Source organism: Macaca nemestrina, chromosome 1 (genome assembly GCF_043159975.1).
Source record: "Macaca nemestrina isolate mMacNem1 chromosome 1, mMacNem.hap1, whole genome shotgun sequence".
NCBI classification, from domain to species: domain Eukaryota; kingdom Metazoa; phylum Chordata; class Mammalia; order Primates; family Cercopithecidae; genus Macaca; species Macaca nemestrina.
Window position 1 is genome coordinate 55722991 of NC_092125.1, and position 20880 is coordinate 55743870.

At 34.9% G+C, this 20880-nt stretch overlaps 1 protein-coding gene across 12 annotated transcripts in view; it reads right to left on the reverse strand.

The window, feature by feature from the left end:
- The window catches only part of LOC105484665 (DENN domain containing 1B), a 321512-nt gene that overhangs the window by 237060 nt on the left and 63572 nt on the right, over positions 1–20880 (reverse strand). Inside the window, exon 1 of one of the 12 annotated variants that reach the window (XM_011746507.2) lies at positions 1100–1123. The exons of the other annotated variants lie outside the window; for them this stretch is intronic. The gene's annotated coding sequence lies outside the window, so the exon portion shown is untranslated. Of the gene's footprint in view, positions 1–1099; positions 1124–20880 lie in introns of those variants that run through there. 12 annotated transcript variants of the gene reach the window in all.

The window sequence follows — 20880 nt, forward strand, 5'->3', positions numbered from 1 at the left end:
GAAAGAAGAACAAAGATGGAGGCATCATATTTCCTGATTTCAAAGTATATTACAAAGCTACAGTAATTAAAACAGTATGGTACTGGCAGAAAGACAGACATATAACCAATGGAACAAAATAGCTCAGAAATAAACCCGTGCAAATATGTTCAACTAATTTTCAATAAGGGTACCAGGAATACACAATGAAGCTAGGATAGTCTCTTCAACAAACAGTTGGGAAAACTGGATGTCTACATGTAAAAGAACGAAATTGGACACTTACACTATACACAAAAATCTATTCAACATGAACAAAAGACCTAAGCAGCTTTTGGGCAAAGGGTTTGCCACCAGAATACAGGTGTCATGAAAACTACCCCTAAATCAAACCGAAAATGAAAAGAAAAAGACTTGTATCAATATCATCATCACTGGACATGTAGATTCATTCAAGTCCATTACTACTTGCCATCCAATCTATAAATGTGGTGGGACTGACCAAACAACCATAAAAAAATGTGAGGACAAGACTGCTGAGATGGGAAAGGGGTCCTTCAAGTATGCCTGGGTCTCGGATAAACTGAAAGCTAAGCTTGAGCATGGTATCACCACTGATATCTCCACATGGAAATTTGAGACCACCAAATACTACTATGTGACCATCACAGATGCCCCAGGACACAGGGAATTTATCAAAAACATGATTACAGGACTATTTATTGTATTAGTCCATTTTCACACTGCTGATAAAGACATATCCGAGACTGGGTAATTTATAAAGAAAAGGAGGTTTAATGGACTCACAGTCCCACATGGCTGGGGAGGCCTCATAATCATGGTAGAAGGTGAGGGAAGAACAAAGTCACGTCTTACATGGCAGAAGGCAAAGAGAGAAAGAGAATAAAGTAAAAGAGGGACCCATTATAAAACCATCAAATCTTGTGAGACTTACAACCACGAACACAATATGGGGGTGACGGCTCCCACAATTCAATTATCTCCCACCAGGTCCCTCCCGCAACATGTGGGAATTATGGGAGGTACAATTCAAGATGAGATTTGGGTGGAGACACAGAGACAAACCATGTCAATATCAAATTGACTGTGCTATCCTTACTGTTGCTGCTGGTGCTGATGAATCTGAACTTGGTATCTCCAAGAATGAGCAGACTCATGAGCATATGCCTCTGGCTTCCACATTGATTGTAAAACAACCAACTGTTCGTGTTAACAAAACAGATTCCACCGACTCACCCTACAGCCAGAAGAGATATGAGAAAATCATTAAGGAAATCAGCACCCATATTAAGAAAATTGGCTACAGACCTGCTACAGTAGCATTTTTGCCAATTTCTAATTAGAAAGGTGACAATATGCTGGAGTCAAGTGCTAACATACCTTGGCTCATGAGATGGAAAGTCACCTGTAAAGATGGCAATACCAGTGAAACCATGCTGCTTAAAGCTCTGAATTGCATCCTACTATCAATTCATTCAGTTGACAAGGTCTTGTATCTTCCCCTGCCCGATGTCTACAAACTGGTGATATTGGCACTGTCCCTTTGGGGCCAGTGGAGACTGGTATTCTCAAACCCAGCATGTGGTCTACTTTTGCACCAGTTAACATTACAACTGAAGTACAGTGTTGAAATGCACCAAAAAGCTTTGAGTGAAGCTCTTCCTAAGGATAATGTGGGCTTATATGTCAAGAACGTGTCTGTCAAAGATATTAGTCATGGCAATGTTGCTGGTGACAGCAAAAATGACTCACCAATGGAAGCAGCTAACTGCACTGCTCACGTGATTATCGTGAGCCATCCAGGCAAAGAGGTTCTGGTTATCCTCCTATACTAGACTGTCACACAGCTTATGTTGCTTGCAAGTTCGCTTGATTGAAACAAGACTGATTGCCACTCTGGTAAGAAGCAGGAAGGTGGCCCTAAACTCTTGAAATCTAGTGATGCTGCCATCATTCAGATGGTTGCCGGAGTGTTGAGAACTCCTCTGACCATCCCCCTCTTGGTCATTTTACTGTTCATAATATGAGACAGACAGTTGCTGTGGGTGTCTTCAAAGCAGTGGATAAGAGGGCTGCTAGAGTTGGGAAGGTCAGCAAGTCTGCCCAGAAAGTTCAGGAGGCTAAATGAGTATTATTCCTAATACCTGCACCCTAGTTTCATTCAGTGGTTGAAGAACAGTCCCAGAAGTATTTGCCTGAATAGGCCATTTAAGTTTAATAATAAAAAACAGGTTAATGACAGCAATGCATTATAAAACCTTCAGAAGGAAAGGAGAACATTTTATGGAACATGTTTGGGTTTTTTGTGTGCAAGTTTTTAGGTTGTTAGTTTTTAAAATAATTACTTCTTAATGAAAATAATTTGACCAAAAAAATCTGTCATAGAATTTTGAAACCCATTAAAACATATTTTAAATGAAAAAAAAAACAGACTTAAATATAAGACGTGAAAAGTGTAAAACTCTTAGGAGAAAACATGGAAAAACTTTCAGACACTGGTCTTGGCAATAATTTCTTGCCTACAACACCAATCATGGACATATGATATGGATGTTTATAAACACATGCACAGGCAACTAAGGCAAAAATAGACAAGTGGAATTACGTCAAACTAAAAATCTTATGCACCGCAAAGAAAACAACCGGAAGAGTGAAAGGCAACCTATAATATCTAAGAAAATATGTGCAAACCATACATATGATAAAGGGTTACTATCCAAAACATATAAGGATCTCCTATAACTTAACAGCAAAAAAAAAGACCTGATCAAAAATTGATTGAAGGACTTAAACAGACATTTCTCCAAAGAAGTCATACGAATGGCTAAGAGTTATATGAAAACATGCTCAACATCACTAATTATGAAGGAAATGCAAATCACAGTTGGATATCATTTCACACCTGTGAGAATGCTCATTATCAACAAACAAACAAACAAACAAAGATAAGTGTTGGAGAGGCTGTAGAAAATTGGCACCCTTGTATACCATTGGTGGGAATATCAAATGGTACAGCAGTTATGGAAAAGAGTTTCTCAGAAAATTAAAAATAGAACTACCACATGATCCAGCAATCCCACTCCTGGGTATTTACCCAAAATAACTGAAATCAGGATTTTAAAGGGATATTTGCTCTTCCATGTTCTCTGTAGCATTACCCAGAATAGCAAAGGCGTGGAAATACCCTATATGTCCATCAATAGATGAATGGATAGTGAAAATGTGTTATATACATACAATGGAAAATTATTCAGCCTTAAAAAAAGAAAGAAAATCCTGTCATTTGCCACTACATGAATGAATCTGGAGAACATTACACTAAGTGAAATAAGTCAGTCTCAAAAAGACAAAGACTGCATGAATCCACTTAAATGAGACATCAAAAATAGTCAAACTCACAGAAGCAGAAAGTAGAATGCTGGTTGCCAGCCAGGGTCTGTGAGCAGAGAGAAATGGCAAGTTGCTGTTCAACAGGCACAAAGTTCAGTCATATAACATGAATAAGTTCTAGAGGTTTGACATACAATACTGTGCTTATAGTTAACAATACTGTACCATAAACTTAACAATTTGTTTATAGCGTAGAACTCGTGTATCTGTGCCTCCACAATTAAAAAAAAAAAAAAAATCACAAATCCATTCCCTTTCCCACCTTCTCTGTAATCTTTCTCTAGTTGAGGTTCTCAACAGTTCTACTAAACAATTACCATAGCCTTCTAAGTAGTCTCTGTGTCTCCAACGGACTCCTTTTATCCAATTCAAATCACCTAAATCTAAAGTTACCTCTTTAAAATATAGATGTGATGTGGAAGCCTCCTAAATATGTACCATTTATGGTTATTTCCTATTAGTCAACACCAAAGCAGTTAGCATATTATACAAAGTTCTTGATAATCTGACCAAACTACCTTTGCAGCCTCAATATCAAGTTTCATATATCCTACACTCCAACCACATTAAATTAGCAGTAATTTGAACAAGTTCTTGTGCTTAATTTAATATTTTGTTACTTCTTCCCTTCCCTATGGCTCAACTTGGAATTATCTGATGTTAATCTTCCTCCTTAATGTCCCATATCCTATAAATAATAACTCCACAGACAATCATGTAAAAACTTCAGACTATTACAATTTGCAATGCAAAACATATTAAATAATCCTAGTTGGTTATATCAAAAGGAGGAAGTTAAATATATTATTTATCTCTTAAAAACCAAAATATTTATAAGGGTCATAGGGTATGATTATCAAATTATATTTTTCAGTATGGATTTAAAGACGCAGGTTGTGGCCTATAAAAGCAGTTGTTCTTGGAGATTCTTCTCTTTCCCTAAACTTTGCCTGGTAAGTTCATTCAAGAAGTAAATTCCACGTTATCATCCTCTTCCTAAACTCCAGTCAGAGGTTTCCTTCTACTTAGAAGATATTCCTATTAGAATGCGTGGCACATCATCTTCCCTCAAAATATGACCCTCTTACCATACGCCTTATTTTTACATATTCATGCTAACATTTTCCTAATCTAACCTTTTGCAAACTTTAGAATCAGGAAATAATTTTTCCTTTATTAACACATCGATAACTAGTTAAAACCACATGAACTCTGTATCTGCATTTTACAAAAATGACCACTAGATTGCATTGTTGTCTGGTCAAATAGGCTAAGGATAGAGCTGTATGTTACCACTAAATATTAATTCACCAAGATAAGCTGCAATATTGTCACTTATCTAGAAAAATAAACATAAGTAAACATGTGACTATGTGTTTAAATAATTGTTACAAGGTAACAAAATAATTCATACTTTAAATAAAATATTCACCATCACAATTAGTTAAAATGCTTAAATTTAACAACCACGAAGTTAATTTTTGAAATTAGGTTCATTCAAAGGTGCCCAAATATTAAGCAAATATTGTATACTACTTAAAATATTTCCATGAAATATCATACCTAATATTATGTATTTAAGATTTAAAATGTCTAAATATGCAAAGGTCTATTAAAATGCACATTATTTATCTGAATCAAAATGAAACCATATCTCATAAGTAATACCATTCATCTGGACTCTTGTAGCTCTCTCTTAATATACAAATGCATTCCTTTTCTCCAAAACATGGCAGCTGGGAATGAAAGATTTCAAATTATCATTTTCACATCATATTCCATCATCTTTTCATCAGTTTCTCCTAGCTTTTCTTTGAGCTCCATTCTTTTACAAGAGGTCTCTTTTTAGATCAGTCCATATTTCCATAATCCACACTGCTGTTTCCTCCTCTTCTCCCCAGGGTAGAATAACCCCCACATCCAGAACTATGGCCTACAACTGTCATTAAGCCTTATAACAATAACAAGATAACAAAAGAACGGGTGGGGAAGAGGCTAGCTGGTAACATATGTTGATCAAGTTCAATATTTTCAGCTAATACACAATATTTTTCAACTTAAAAATTTTAATAATGAAGTGCCTTCATACCTACTTCTTCTCCTAAAGTGTATTTCAGGCTTAAATTTTAAACATTAATAAACAACCTGGCAACACTTCCTTTAAATCACTTGTCTATTAACAATGTGAAAGGGGGAAGGAAAAATAGAAATCACACCAAAGAGAAAGGTGAGATGGCAATTCATGGATAATTATTCATTTTATAACCCACTCAACTTAGCCTTATTCTTAAAAAAAAAAATTAGAAAAATTCCCCTAAAAGTCATCTTAAAGCAATATATGGTTATAATAAACAAAAATTATTTCAAAGTAACATATTTTATGAATTAATAATGACTTTATGCCAATTTTGCAAGACTTCATTTTCTATCAAGTAATATTTTAAATGCTACTTTTGTTTCCATTATTTGTTTCGCTTCACAGTTAACTAACTTTAACTTCTTTTCAAACTAAAGATAAATTGGAAATGCAAAACTCTGAACTGGCAGAGAGATTTTCATCTCATGTTATATTTATGTTTTCTCTTCTAACTTTAGGAGAAGTGTTTCTAATTCATCAGCCTATGTTAGGTAACCTTGAAAAAATAATTCCTCTACTCTATTTCTCTCCAAGATTCATAACTCTTTATAGAACTAAATTCCAATTTCACTTTTGACAAACGTTTACAGCTTAATAAAGAGTAAGTTTTTGGGAAACCACATTTATTTCTTTCAATCAGAATTATTTATCATTATTTAATTTCTATAGATTGCTGCATAACATCAGACCTTGCAGGTCTGCCTTGAATCATTTATATAGTTAGAATATAAATTTCACTACCATAAAAATGGATATAAAAACCTCATCTCTAAGATCTCATTAAAGTAAAAGTCTGTTCATCCTTCAACAGAAAAATAAGGTCATTTTACAGGGGTTTTCAAATACAATTTTATTATCTAAAATGTATGCAAAAATATTCTTTTCAATAGGAATCTGCTAGATCAAATATTCCGGCAAACACTTCAACTATAAAGCAAAGTTCATAAAATATCACTATGTTTTTCCAAATTAGTTTCCCTATTTGCAATAAAATTTTAAAATTTTAGCAGCAAAGAATATAAAACAAGCATGCAGGTAAAATAAGAATGTGATCATGTTTTGCCTTGAGCTTCCTGAACTGGGCTTGCCTTCTAAAGAAATAAAAATCTAGTCTGCATAAAGATAGATACAAAGATATATTTATGGTGATGATTTTAGATTTACTTTTGTACATTTTCCCACGTTTGCCTCTTATGCTTCATTCTGATTCATCTTTTTTAGTCACAAGAATATACAAAAATGATAATAGTGGTTGTATCTACAAAGAAGCAGATAAGAAATTACCTAACAGTTAACTAACTTTAACTTCTTTTCAAACTAAAGATAAATTGGAAATGCAAAACTCTATTTTAGCATTACCAAAATACATGATTAATAAAATTTTTGGAATACGAAACCAAGTAAACAGCCATAATATAATTATAATTACCTTACATTTACTCATCATCTCTACAAAATTTATAAATTTTTATTTAAACATTAAGAAATTAATTTGCTTCAGAAATACGAGTTTATATGTAATATTCATAGGGACAGAAAAATGAGTTTATACATAATATTCATAGAGAATTTACTATCACAAAAATTGGTTCAAGACATTTCATTCTTTACATTTCGTAAAACAATAGTTGATATAGAATGCAATGAAATTATTTTCTGTCTGATGCAATTGACTCGTAGTTAAAAATGACAGAATCAAGCCCAAACAGCCAAAAAACATCAATTTTTAGAAATCCACAATCATTTAAGTATTTGTTTTCAAAGTATTAGAATTTAATAATTTCTGAATAATTTAGATATTATTTATGATGATGCAAGAAGCAAAATTATAGAATACTCAGTGTGTCTCAATTTCAAATAATGAAAAACTAATCATTCCTACCAAATACCTTTTAAATCAATACAAAATTTTTAAAATTATGAATATATTAAAAGTTATTTAATAATAAAACAGCCATTCTTCCTAAACCATGCAGACCTTAACTCCTACCTGCATCCTTTTTATATTCAATAATGACCCACTAGTCATTATTAAATATAGAAACAAAACTGTATATAGTGCTGCATATACTGGATTTAATGTCAGCTAAGTAGCTGGCTGCCTTCCATTCATTCCTATGAAGATGCAGCTGAAGGGTAAAATTTAAAATTCTCTGCTATTTTTGCATAACACATAATTTTTACTACTATTCATTCTTACAGTTATAGTTTAAACTGTTTCCAGATAATTTCTACCAAGACTTGATTAATTAATGGTATTTTCATTATTGTTATAATTTAAAATAATCATGTAACATACACACTTTCTAAAAGCATTTCTTAATGCATTTTTATTATTTATCATGGAAGCACATACTACTAGGTTGTCAGCATATATTGAACTTCAATTTCACATCCTACAGAAATGAGGGGCAGGGGAGAAAACAAACAAGTCAGGTACTATCAGGAACAGTCAAGGACCTATTAAATCTTCATGCTACCTAACCCCTCTGCTAAGTTACATCATTTCACTCAGACTTTGCTGAATTCCTATGATATGTGTCATAACACCAGTTTGAAATCTTTCCAAGTTTAAGGTAGAACACCACTCTTAAATCCATCCCTCTTAGATTACCTTGCCTATTACTTTTCCAAGAAGATTAAGATAAGTTATCATGAGTTTATTCAACTTCCTCTCACGTGTCACTCATTCAACCAGCCGTTCAAAAACACTTACTCATATCTTATCATGTTCCAGCCACTCTACTAGATGTGGAGATTGAAAAATGAGAAAGTTCTGACCCTTTTCCTTCAAGAAACATACAAACAGCCTAGGATAGATAGAGACATGCAAAAAAAAAAAATGAAAATATAGTTTAGTATTAGAGATACATATAAGAAGCTATGGAAGTACAGACAGGTTGCCTTGGAGGTTCAGGAAATCCTTCAAAGAAGGACTAATTTTCAAACTGAGTTTTATACATAGAACTGGACCACACAAAAGAAGAAACAGAATGGAAAAGAAAAATAAAAACAGAAATTCCACAAAAGAAAAGAAGAGAAAAGAAGAGAAGAGAAGCGAAGAGAAGCGAAGCGAAGCGAAATGAAGCGAAGAGAAAACAAAACAAAACAAAACAAAACAAAACAAAACAAAACAAAACAAAACCTAAGAAGACAGGGATAGTGTGTGAAGGAAGTCTGACCATGCCCTCTCATTTGCTGAATACCTACCACAGTGCTTCAGATAGACCTTACTCCTACAATTAATCCTGTGAACTATTATGTTACTAAGAGCAGGGGATATTTTTTGACGGCAAAAACCATATAACTGACAGGGTTAGGATTCAAACTCATATTTATATTATCAAAAAATTATGTAAATCTTCAATTAAATAAAAGAAATAACGTTCCAACGTCTCTATCACTCTACCACAACTTCAAATCATGAATTAACTTCATCATTCTGTCTTTCTACTACAATAGGGTATCACACTCAAATATCTGAACTATATGGCAGTGTTCTCCAGTCTCACCTTAAGAGGACCAACTAAAGGACAAAATTCAGTGATCAAAAAATAAGGCTTAAAGATCACCTTCTATGTACTCCTCCTAAACACTAGCATTTCCTCACGAATCTGTCTTGCACTCAAGTTAGAAGTACAGCCAGAACACAAATTGGATAGTTAAGACCCATAGGTGTGCTATATTCAGGAGACCCATCTCACACGCAAAGATACACATAGGCTCAAAATAAAGAGATCGAGGAAAATTTACCAAGCAAATGGAAAGGAAAAAAAAAAAAAAGCAGGGATTGCAGTCCTAGTCCCTGACAAAATAGACTTTAAACCAACAAAGATCAAAAAAGACAAAGAAGGGCATTACATAATGGTAAAGGGAACAATTCAACAAGAAGAGTTAACTATTCTAAATATATATGCACCCAATATAGGAGCACCCAGATTCATAAAATAAGTTCTTAGAGACCTACAAAGAGACTTAGACTCCCACACAATAATAGTGGGAGACTTTAACATCCCACTGTCAGTATTAGACAGATCAATGAGACAGAAAATTAACAAGGATATTCAGGACGTGAACTCAACTCTGGATCAAGTGGACCTAGCAGACATCTACAGAACTCTCTGCCCCAAATCAACAGAATATAAAGTCTTCTCAGTGGCACATGGCACTTATTCTAAAATCGACCACATAATTGGAAGTAAAACACTCCTCAGCAAATAAAAATGCAAAAGAACAGAAATCAAAACAAACAGTCTCTCAGATCACAGTGCAATCAAATTAGAACTCAAGATTAAGACATTCACTCGAAACCTCACAATTACATGGAAATTGAACAACCTGCTCCTGAATGACTCCTGGGTACATAATGAAATTAGGCAGATATCAAGAAGTTCTTTGAAAACAATGAGAACAAAGAGACAACATACCAGAATCTCTAGTACACAGCTAAAGCAGTGTTAAGAAGGAAATTTATAGCACTAAATGGCCACATCAGAAAGCTAGAAAGATCTCAAATTGACACCCTAACATCACAATTAAAAGAACTAAAGAAACAAGATCAAACTAATTCAAAGCTAGCAGAAGATAAGAAATAACTAAGATCAGAGAAGAACTGAAGGAGATAGAGACATGAAAAACTCACCAAAAAAATCAATGAACCCAGAAGCTGCTTTTTAAAAAAATAACAAAACAGATAGACCACTACTAGCTAGACTAACAAAGAAGGGAGAAGGAGCAAACAGACACAATAAAAAATGATAATGGGGATATCACCACTGATCCCACAGAAATACAAACCACCATCATATAATAATATAAAAACCTCTAAGCAAATAAACTAGAAAATCTAGAAGAAATGGATAAATTCCTGGAGACATACACTCTCCCGGGACTAAATCAGGAAGAAGTCGAATCCCTGAATAGACCAATAACAAGTTCTGAAATTAAGGCAGTAATTAATAGCCTGCCAACCAAAAAAAGCCCAGGACCAGATGGATTCACAGCGGAATTCTACCAGAAATACAAAGAGGAGCTAGTACCACTCCTTCTGAAACTATTCCAAATAACTGAAAGGAGGGATACCTCCCTAACTCATTTTATGAAGCCAGCATAATCCTGATACCAAAACCGGGAGGAGACACAAAAAAAGGGAAAACTTCAAGCCAATATCCCTGATGAACATCAATGCGAAAATCCTCAAAAAATACTAGCAAATCGAGTCCAGCAGCACATCATAAAATTTATCCACCACAATCAAGTCGGCTTCATCCCTGGGATGTAAGGCTGGTTCAACATATACAAATCAATAAACGTGATCTATCACATAAACAGAGCCAAAAACAAAAACCACATGATTATTTCAATAGATGCCGAAAAGGCCTTTGATAAAATTTGACATCTCTTCAGGTTTAAAACTCTCAATAAAATGGATATTGATGAAACATATCTCAAAACAATAAATGCTATTTATGACAAACCCACAGCCAATATCACTGAATGGGCAAAAGCTGGAAACATTCCCTTTGAAAACTGGTACAAGACAAGGATTCCCTCTCTCACTACTCCTATTCAACATAGTATTGGATGTTCTGGCCACGGCAATAATCAGGCAAGAAAAAGAAATAAAGGGCACTCAAACAGGAAGAGAGGAAGTCAAACTACTGTGTCTCTTTGCAGACAACATGATTTTATATTAGAAAACCCCATCATCTCAGCCCAAAAACTCATTAAACTGATAAGCAACTTCAGCAAAATCTCAGGATACAAAATCAATGTCCAAAAATCACAAAGCATTCCTTTACACCAAAAATAACCAAGCAGAGAACGAAATAAATCATGAATGAACTCTCATTCACAATTGCTACAAACAGAATAAAACACTTAGGAATACAGCTAACAAGGGACGTGAAGGACCCCTTCAAGAAGAACTACAAACCACTGCTCAAGGAAATAAGAGAGGACACAAACAAATGGAAAAGCATTCCATCCTCACGAACAGGAAGAATCAATATCATGAAGATGGCCACACTGTCCAAAGTAATTTATAGATTCAATGCTATTCCCATCAAACTACCATTGAATTCGTCACAGAATTAGAAAAAAAAACTATTTTAAATTTCATATGGAATTAAAGGAGACCCCATAGAGTCAAGTAAAAAGTAAAATCCTAAGTAAAAAGAAAAAAGTTGGACGCATCATGCTACCTGACTTCAGACTATACTAAAAGGCTACAGTAACCAAAACAGCAGGTACTGGTACCAAAACAAACATAAAGACCAATGGAACAGAACAGAGACCTCAGAAGTAACACCACAAATCTACAACCATCCGACCTTTGGCAAACCTGACAAAAACAAGCAATGGGGAAAGGATCTCCTATTAAGTAAATGGTGCTGGGAAAACTGGCTAGCCATATGCAGAAAACTGAAACTGGACCCCTGCCTTACACCTTACACAAAAATTAACTCAAGAGGGATTAAAGATTTAAATGTAAAACCCAAAACCACAAAAACCCTAGAAGAAAACCTAGGCAATACCACTCAGGACACAGACACGGGCAAAGACTTCATGACAAAAACAACTGCGACAAAAGCCAAAATTGATGAATGGGATCTAATTAAACTATCAGCAAAAGAAACTATCATCAGAATGAACAGGCAACCTATAGAATGGGAGAAAATTTTTGCAATCTACTTATCTGGCAAAGGACTAATATCCAGAACCTACAAAGAACTCAAACAAATGTACAAGAAAAAAAAAATCCCATCAAAAAGTAGGCAAAGGATATCAACAGATACTTATCAAAAGAAAACATTTATACAGCCAACAAACATATGAGAAAAGGCTCAACATCACTGATCATCACAGAAATGCAAATCAAAACCACAATGAGATACCATCTCATGACAGTCAGAATGGTAATTATTAAAAAGTCAGGAAACAATAGATGCTGGTGAGGCTGTGGAGAAACAGGAATGCTTTGTTGGTGAGAATGTAAATTAGTTTAATCACTGTAGAAGACAGTGTGTCGATTCCTCAAGGATCCAGAACCAGAAATAACCATTTGACCCAGTAATCCCATTATTAAGTATATACCCAAAGGAATATAAATCATTCTACTATAAAGACACATTCACACATTTGTTTGTTGCAGCACTATAATAGCAAAGACATGGAACCAACCCAAATGCCCATCAATGATAGACTGGATAAAGAAAATGTGGTACATATACACCATGGAATACCATATTGCCCTACAAAGGAATGAGATAATGTCTTTTGCAGGAACATGGAGGAAGCTGGAAGCCATGTTCCTCAGTAAACTAACACAGGAACAAAAAACCAAACACCGTATTTTCTCACTTACAAGTGGGAGTTGAACAATGAGAATACATGGACACAGAAAGGGGGACAACACGCACCAGGGCCCGTTTGGGGGCCAGGGGTGAGGGGAGGGAACTTAAAGGATGGGTGAATAGGTGCAGCAAACCACCCTGACACATGTATGCCTGTGTAACAAACCTGCAGGTTCTGTACTTATATTCCCCCACCTTTTTTTTTTTTAAGAAAGAAGATAAAAGAAGAAAGAAGAAGAACCAGAGCAGCTCACATCTGATTCCCAGTCCAATCTTCCTTCTCCTCACAGACTTCTGGAAGACAAGAACCATGTCATCTTCTTTATAGCTTTACTGTGCCAGACAAGCAACTTGCAAAGTACTCTGTGAGTAATTTTAAATTCTTAAGACAGCTAAAGCTACATGCTAATTGCCTAGGCTACATTCATTTGTTTAATATTTGGCAAAATTTTTCATCTCTAATTTAAGAGTAACAATCAAAAACATAAAATGGCTTGAAAATACAGCATTACCTTTATAATTCTTTCAATTTTCCTACATATCTATTTTATCTGTTTATTATACACAGTATAACTAAAGACATCACCAAAAATATTGATGCCTATATTTCATAAAGACCTTTGCTCTTGTTGTGTTAGTATGAAATGTTTCCCTATCTCTGGAGAGTATCAATAAAGTAGATTATAAAGCCTCATAAATTAAAGACACTCTGTACTGACTAACTTATAGAGAGAAATGTACATAAATAGAATATTCCCAAAACATCTATAAAATAAGGAAGTTGAACTTCTAATATTTCAAATGAGCTAGACTTTCAAAATAATCCTTAGAGGATTCAAATTCATATTATTAAGGTAAATCTTTAGAAAACTCAAGTTTTATAACTGACTTAATAAAAATAGCCATGTCTCCTCTGATTTAATAATGTTAAGGACAGAGCAAGTACACATTTTATTCTACTTGGGTATGTTTTCCCCAAATGTATACAAGTTACTGAACTAATAAGCAACTATGACATGTTAAGGTTATATAAAATGTAAATTTCTATTTAACCAAACTTAATCACTATTCTGGAAAACTTCATGTCAGCAGTGATTATATTATGTAGTACATGTACTTGAATATAATTTCCAAAATCCTTAGGTAACCGAAAAATGGAATTGATGTTAAATTGACTTAATCAATGGATAATTCCTCAGAACACCAAAACATTAATTACTAAGCACAATTTGTCTATATACTTTTCTCCTTATTTTTGTATGCTATCAAAAGGCAATTATCTTGGAGTTATGTTAACAGATGTGTTCATTTTTCCTATTTTACTAAAATGTAAAAGAGATGTGGGCAGCTCTGGCAGTCTGTTAAAATGCTTGTGTATGATGGAAAGTTCTCAATCATCTACCCCTCAAGTGTTGCTGTTGTTTTCCTGTAAGACGTTACTTAGATTAAAAGTTATAATACTATGAGTGTTTAAGACTACACTAGGGGCAACAGTGTCAAAGAAACAACTGAGTATATACTTTTGTTTTAGCTTTGCTTTTTTTGTTTTGTTTTGTTTTTGTTTTTGTTTTTAAGACAGGTTCTCACTCTTCACCCAAGCTAGAGTGCAGTGGCGGCATCTCAGCTCACTGCAACCTCCGCCTCTCTGATTCAAGTAATTCTCCTGCCTCAGTCTCCCAAGTAGCTGGGATAACAGGCCTGCACCACCAGGCCCAGCTAATTGTTTTGTGTTTTTGGTAGAGACAGGGTTTCACCAGTTGGCCACATTGGTCTCAAACTCCTGACTTCAAGTGATCTGCCTGCCTCGGCCTCTAAAGCGCTGGGATTATAGGTGTGAGACACAGCAGACAAAGCAGCACTTCAGCTTTGCTTTAAGAAAGGAAGAAAGGAAGAAGGAAGGAAGGAAGGAAGGAAGGAAGGAAGGAAGGAAGGAAGGAAGGAAGGAAGGAAGGAAGGAAGGAAGGAAGGAAGGAAGGGAGGGAGGGAGGGAGGGAGGGAGGGAGGGAGGGAGGGAGGGAGGGAGGGAGGGAAAGAAGAAGAAAGAGAGAGAGAAAAAAAGAGAGAGAGAAAGAAAGAGAGAGAGAAAGAAAGAGAGAAAGAAAGAAAGAAAGAAAGAAAGAAAGAAAGAAAGAAAGAAAGAAAGAGAAAAAGAAAGAAAGAAAGAAAGAAAGAGAAAAAGAAAGAAAGAAAAGAAAGAAAGAAAGAAAGAGAAAAAGAAAGAAAGAAAGAAAGAAAGAAAAGAAAGAAAGAAAGAAAGAAAGAAAGAAAGAAAGAAAGAAAGAAAGAAAGAAAGAAAGAAAGAAGGAAAGAAAGAAAGAAGGAAAGGGAGAGAGAGAGAGAGAAAGAAGGGAGGGAGGGAGGCAGGGTGGGAAGGAAAGAAGGAAGGAAGGAAAAAACACAACACCTCTATACTCATTTTCCTTATTGGGACTTACTAAGGACCCTGGAGAGCTGTTGTTCATGTATAAATATTGAAATGTATTATATTAGAAATTAAATTTGATACATTTTTAAGAGGTATGGATTCATATACTAACAATCATGAATTTGTTGGATGTTAACACAAATACCATAAATGATGATGTTATTACTTTTCATCATCATTTTGACTGCAGATCTCTGAGATGTCTTAAAGTGTTTGCTCTTGAACATGAGCACACAATGGAATAAAATGTGATTTTTGTCTTGTTTGATAATATCTGACTCTGAAAAGAAGCTACAAAAATTGTTAAAATAAACTTCAGTCAATTTTGATGGGTTTGCTTCCCTGGCTTACGATTATATTTTTTGCCTACAATAAGAAAGTTATTCCTACCTCTATGGCAATTCTCAAATTTGAATATTCACGCTTTTTTTATTTTCTTGGGTTGCAAACATTCTCCATTTTTTTCAAATCTCTGATGCCTCCTCTCTTCACTCACATAGAAAATTGTTCAACATTTCTTGAAACGATAAAAATCAAACTCATCTTCTCTTCTTTACTTTTTCTCCATCTCTCCCCAGTCCCTCAAAAATAAACTTTTTGGCCAGACTCATGCCTGTAATCCCAGGACTCTGGGAGACCAAGGTGGAAAAATCACTTGAGCCCAGGAGCTCAAGACGAGCCTGGGCAATAGGGTGAGACCCCATCTCTACAAACAATAAAAAACACTAGCCAGAAGTGGCGATGCATGTCTGTAGTCCTAGCCACTTTGGTGGCTTGGGTGGGAGGACTGCTTGAGGTTGAGGTGGGAGGATCGCTTCAGTTTGAGCCAGTCATGATGGCACTACAATACTCCAGCCTGGGCAAAAGGGTTGGACACTGTCTCAATCAATCAATCATCAATCAATCAATAAAAAATAAAAATAATTTTTTTCATGCAATCTCTTTTTTCCCTTACACTTGTACTCTTTTCCATTCCTAATGTAACTGATTCTTTCAGATCCTTCTTACTTTTCACTGTACTGAAATAGCTACCAAACTAATTTCCTCGCCTCTAGTTTCTACCACAACCAATCCATACTGAAATCTCTCCCACTTGAAGGACCAACTCTTCAGCAAGGCAAACTGTACCAAAACCCAGCTCATTTATATAGTTTTATCTCCCAATACTCTCCTGTACAAAACCATCCACTGTATCAAAAAAAAGAGAAAATATATAATCAAAGCTCCTGAAATGCCATGTCATTTGTCCCACTGGTTCCTCAATTGCCAAAAGAAGGAAAACATACTGAGAGAAGCATATAATAAACCAGTGCCTACAGGGACCTACAACTCCATGTTATGATAAATGGATTGATATTCTTTGGACTAAATTACATATTGCTTTTAAATTCTAAAGATACAAAGAGAAAAATTATTAAAATAATCTTTTTTAAGGGAGCTAAAATAAGTAAGGAAAGTTTGAGACAACATTCCAAGCAGAAGAAAAACAATAAAGCTAAAAATTTAACAGTACATGCCTTTGAGTCAGACAAACATGTCTTCAAATCTTAGCTCCGCCTCTTACAAGCTCTGTGACCTCAGGTAAGTTTCTTACTTAAGACTCATTTCAGGGATGATACTATCTCCCACTAGTCCTGGGAGGATTTAAAAATAAAATGAAGTATGCACATAAAGCACCTAGTTATAGAGCCCAGTGCATGGTAAGAGTGAAACAAAGAGCTTTTTAAGATTATAATTAGTGAGGTGGCGTCAGATCCAGAGAAAAGGCTAGTTAAGGAGCAGGCAGTTGGCAGAGAAAAGCAGTAATATGGAAAAGGGTTAAGAAATGTACACAGAGTACTTGTGTCTTCTGTAGAATTCAATAAATTCCCTAAAAACTGTATAGCAAAACGATTATTCAAGGCCCTTGACTAGATTCCCATGTAAAGCTTGATTTCTTTAGATGTAAAATGAAACAGATACACAAAATGGTATCTAAAGTTCCTTTCAGCTCTAACCTTCAAGAAGGCTATAAGAACTGTTGTAAACTAGAATCCTAAGAGTTATGAATGTTCATCACCATTACATGGTTAAGAGCTTCTGTATTTCACTAAGCATATGAGGGCTTATTGATGTTCCAGTGATCTCACAGTTTCAGAAACAGAACAACAATTAAGCCCCAAATTTAAAAATTCCAAGCTGGACCTGACAAGTATATTATCACTTTCATGTGAACCCAAAGTTGGGAGTCTTCAGAACCCCTAAAAATGCTCAGGGCAGTTTAAAAAGTAAAAGGTAGAAACTCAAAAAAAAAAAAAAAAAGAACTGAACAGGAATAGGAGTTTTATAATTGGTTGAACAGACAAGACAGAATTGAGAAACATATATACACACATATATGAATAGCAAAATGAGTGAGCAAGGCTCTAATCTAACTACAAGCTACTTGAGAACAAATGCAAACTTCTTATTCCCAAGCCATGTCTTCACTGTAGGAAGTTCCTTTACATACTTAAGATATTTATAAATCTATCCTTTCTCTAAAAAGTTAAAATCAAATTATAATTCTATACCCTCTTTTTATGTGAAACCATGGTCAAAGGTTGTACTAGATGTAATTAATATTTATCACGCCAATTTATCAGACTTCTTGAGTGTAATTTCCAAGTCTTTCAGATTGACTTTCACATCTAGAAAAGTATTCTTTCATGTTTATTCAAAATCACATGTCTGTAGGCTTATTTCTGAATGAACTGCTTTAAACACATACTTTTATCAGCTTTCATGTTTGTAAATTGTGAGAACTGCATCTGTGAACTTAAATTATAGTAAGTTTCTGTATTGTGAATTTAACAGTGACAAGATTTGTCTTATCCCCTTTATTTGAAGACATAAGAAAGGAACCTGCTCATCAGGCATCCAGCAAAAAGTACTTATTTCTACCAAAACTTAAATTTGTATAATAAAAAACCTGGAATAAAGTGTGAAGCTGTAGGACAAAACATAGGGTAAACACTTCAGGATGCTGGGTTGGGCAAAGATTTCATAAAGAAAACCTTAAAAGCACAGGCAACAGAAACAAAAATAGGCAAATGAGATGATATAAAACTAAAAAGCTTCAGCACAGCACAAGAAACAACCAGCAGACTGAAGAGTCAACCAACAGAATGGGAGAATATATATGTAAACTAATCATCTGACAAATTATTAAGTTCCAGAATATACAAGGAACTCAACAGCAAAAACACAAATAATACAATTTTAAAATAGGCAAATGAGATGTATAGATATCTCTCAAAAGAAGACATAAAAATGGCCAATAGACACATCAAACAATCTCAACATCACTGATCATCAGGGAAATGCAAATCAAAACCACAATGAACTATCGTCTCACCCCAGTTACAATAGTTACTATCAAAGGACAAAAACTAACAAATGCTGGCAAGGAGGCAGAGAAAGGGGAACTCATACACTGTTGGTGGGAACTTAAATTAGTATAGTCATTATATAAAAAAATAGTATGGAGGTTCCTCAAAACACTGAAAACAGAACTATCACATGATCCAGCAATCCCACTATATACACCAGGTTAGGAGTTCGAGACCAGCCTCACCAACATGGTGAACCTCTGTCTCTACTAAAATTACAAAACATAGCCGGGTGTGGTGGCACGCGCCTGTAATCTCAGCTACTGGCGAGGCTGAGGCATGAGAATCACTTGAACCTGGGAAGCAGAGGTTGCAGTGAGCTGAGATCGTGCCACTGCACTCCAGCCTGGGTTACAAGAGCAAGACTTTGTCTAAAAAAAAAAAATTGACATATAATTCTACATATATATGGGTACATTGTGATATTTCAATACATGTATACAATATGTAATGATCAAATCAGAGTAGTCAGCATATCCACCACCTCAAACATTTATCATTTCTTTGCACTGGGAATATTCAAAATGTGCTCTTCTAGGTATTTGAAAATATATGATAAATTCTTGTTAATTATAATCACCCTACAGTGTTATAGAACACTAGAACACCAGTCCTCCTATCTTGCCTGTGCTTTTAAGGTTTTCTTTATGAAATCTTTGCCCAACCCAACATCCTGAAGTGTTTACCCTATGTTCTGTCCTACTAGCTTCACACATTATTCCAGGTTTTTTATTATACAAATTTAAGTTCTGATAGAAATAAGTACTTTTTGCTGGATGCCTGATGAGCAAGTTCCTTTCTTATGTCTTCAAATAAAGGGGATAAGATAATCTTGTCACTATTAAATTCACAATACAGAAACTTACTATAATTTAAGTCCACAGATGCAGTTCTCACAATTTACAAACATGAAAGTTGATATATACCCACTCCTGACTGGGTACATATCCAAAAGAAAGAAAATCAGTATGCCAAAGAGATACATATTTATTGCAGCACTATGCATAAGAGCCAAGATGTGGAATCAACCTAAGTGTCTGTAAACAAATGAATGGATTAAAAAATATGGTATATATACAAAATGGAATATTATTCAGCTATAAAAAAAAGAACAAAATCCTGTCGTTCATGGCAACACAGATGGGCTTGGAGGATATTATGTTAAGTGAAATAAGTCAGGCACAGAAAGACAAATGTCTCATGTTCTCACTCATATTGGAAGCTTAAAAAATTGATCTCACAGAAGTAGAGTAGATGAGTGGTTACTAGAGGCTGAGAAGGGCAGGCAGGGGTTTGGGGCTGATAGCCAGAGGTTAGTTAATGGGTACAAAATGACAGCTAGATAGGAGGACTAGTGTTCTAGTGTTCTATAACACTGTAGGGTGATTATAATGAACAAGAATTTATCATATATTTTCAAATACCTAGAAGAGCACATTTTGAATATTCCCAGTGCAAAGAAATGACAAATGTTTGAGGTGATGGATATGCTGATTACCCTGATTTCATCATTACATATTGTATACATGTATCGAAATACAGTGTACCTATAAATGTGTAGAATAATATGTCAATTTTATTTTTTTTTAGACAAAGTCTTGCTCTTGTCACCCAGGCTGGAGTGCAGTGGCGCAATCTCAGCTCACTGCAACCTCTGCTTCCCAGGTTCAAGTGATTCTCCTGCCTCAGCCTCGCCAGTAGCTGAGATTACAGGCACACGCCATCACACCCAGCTATGTTTTGTATTTATAGTAGAGACGGGGTTTCACCATGTTGGTGAGGCTGGTCTCAAACTCCTGACCTCGTGATCTGCCCGCCTCAGCCTCCCAACGCGCTAGGATTACAGGTGTGAGCCACTGCGCCCGGCCGTGTCAATTTTTAAAAAAGCAAAAAAATAATTGGCAAAAAAATCCTTAAATCTGTATTGTTTACTGTATATTATATATAAAGCAACATCAAAATGATAAATCTATAACAAAGTTTAAATGATTTTTCTATTTACATATATCATATAAAATTACTTCATCATTTTGGTCATACTAAATATTGAAGAACTATAGAAGACTATAATATAAAATGCAAATGGAATAAATTCATCTAGTTGTCTTGCATGATATATTTTTTAAAGAAAGTAAAGCTATAGGTAAGAACTACTTTAAAACG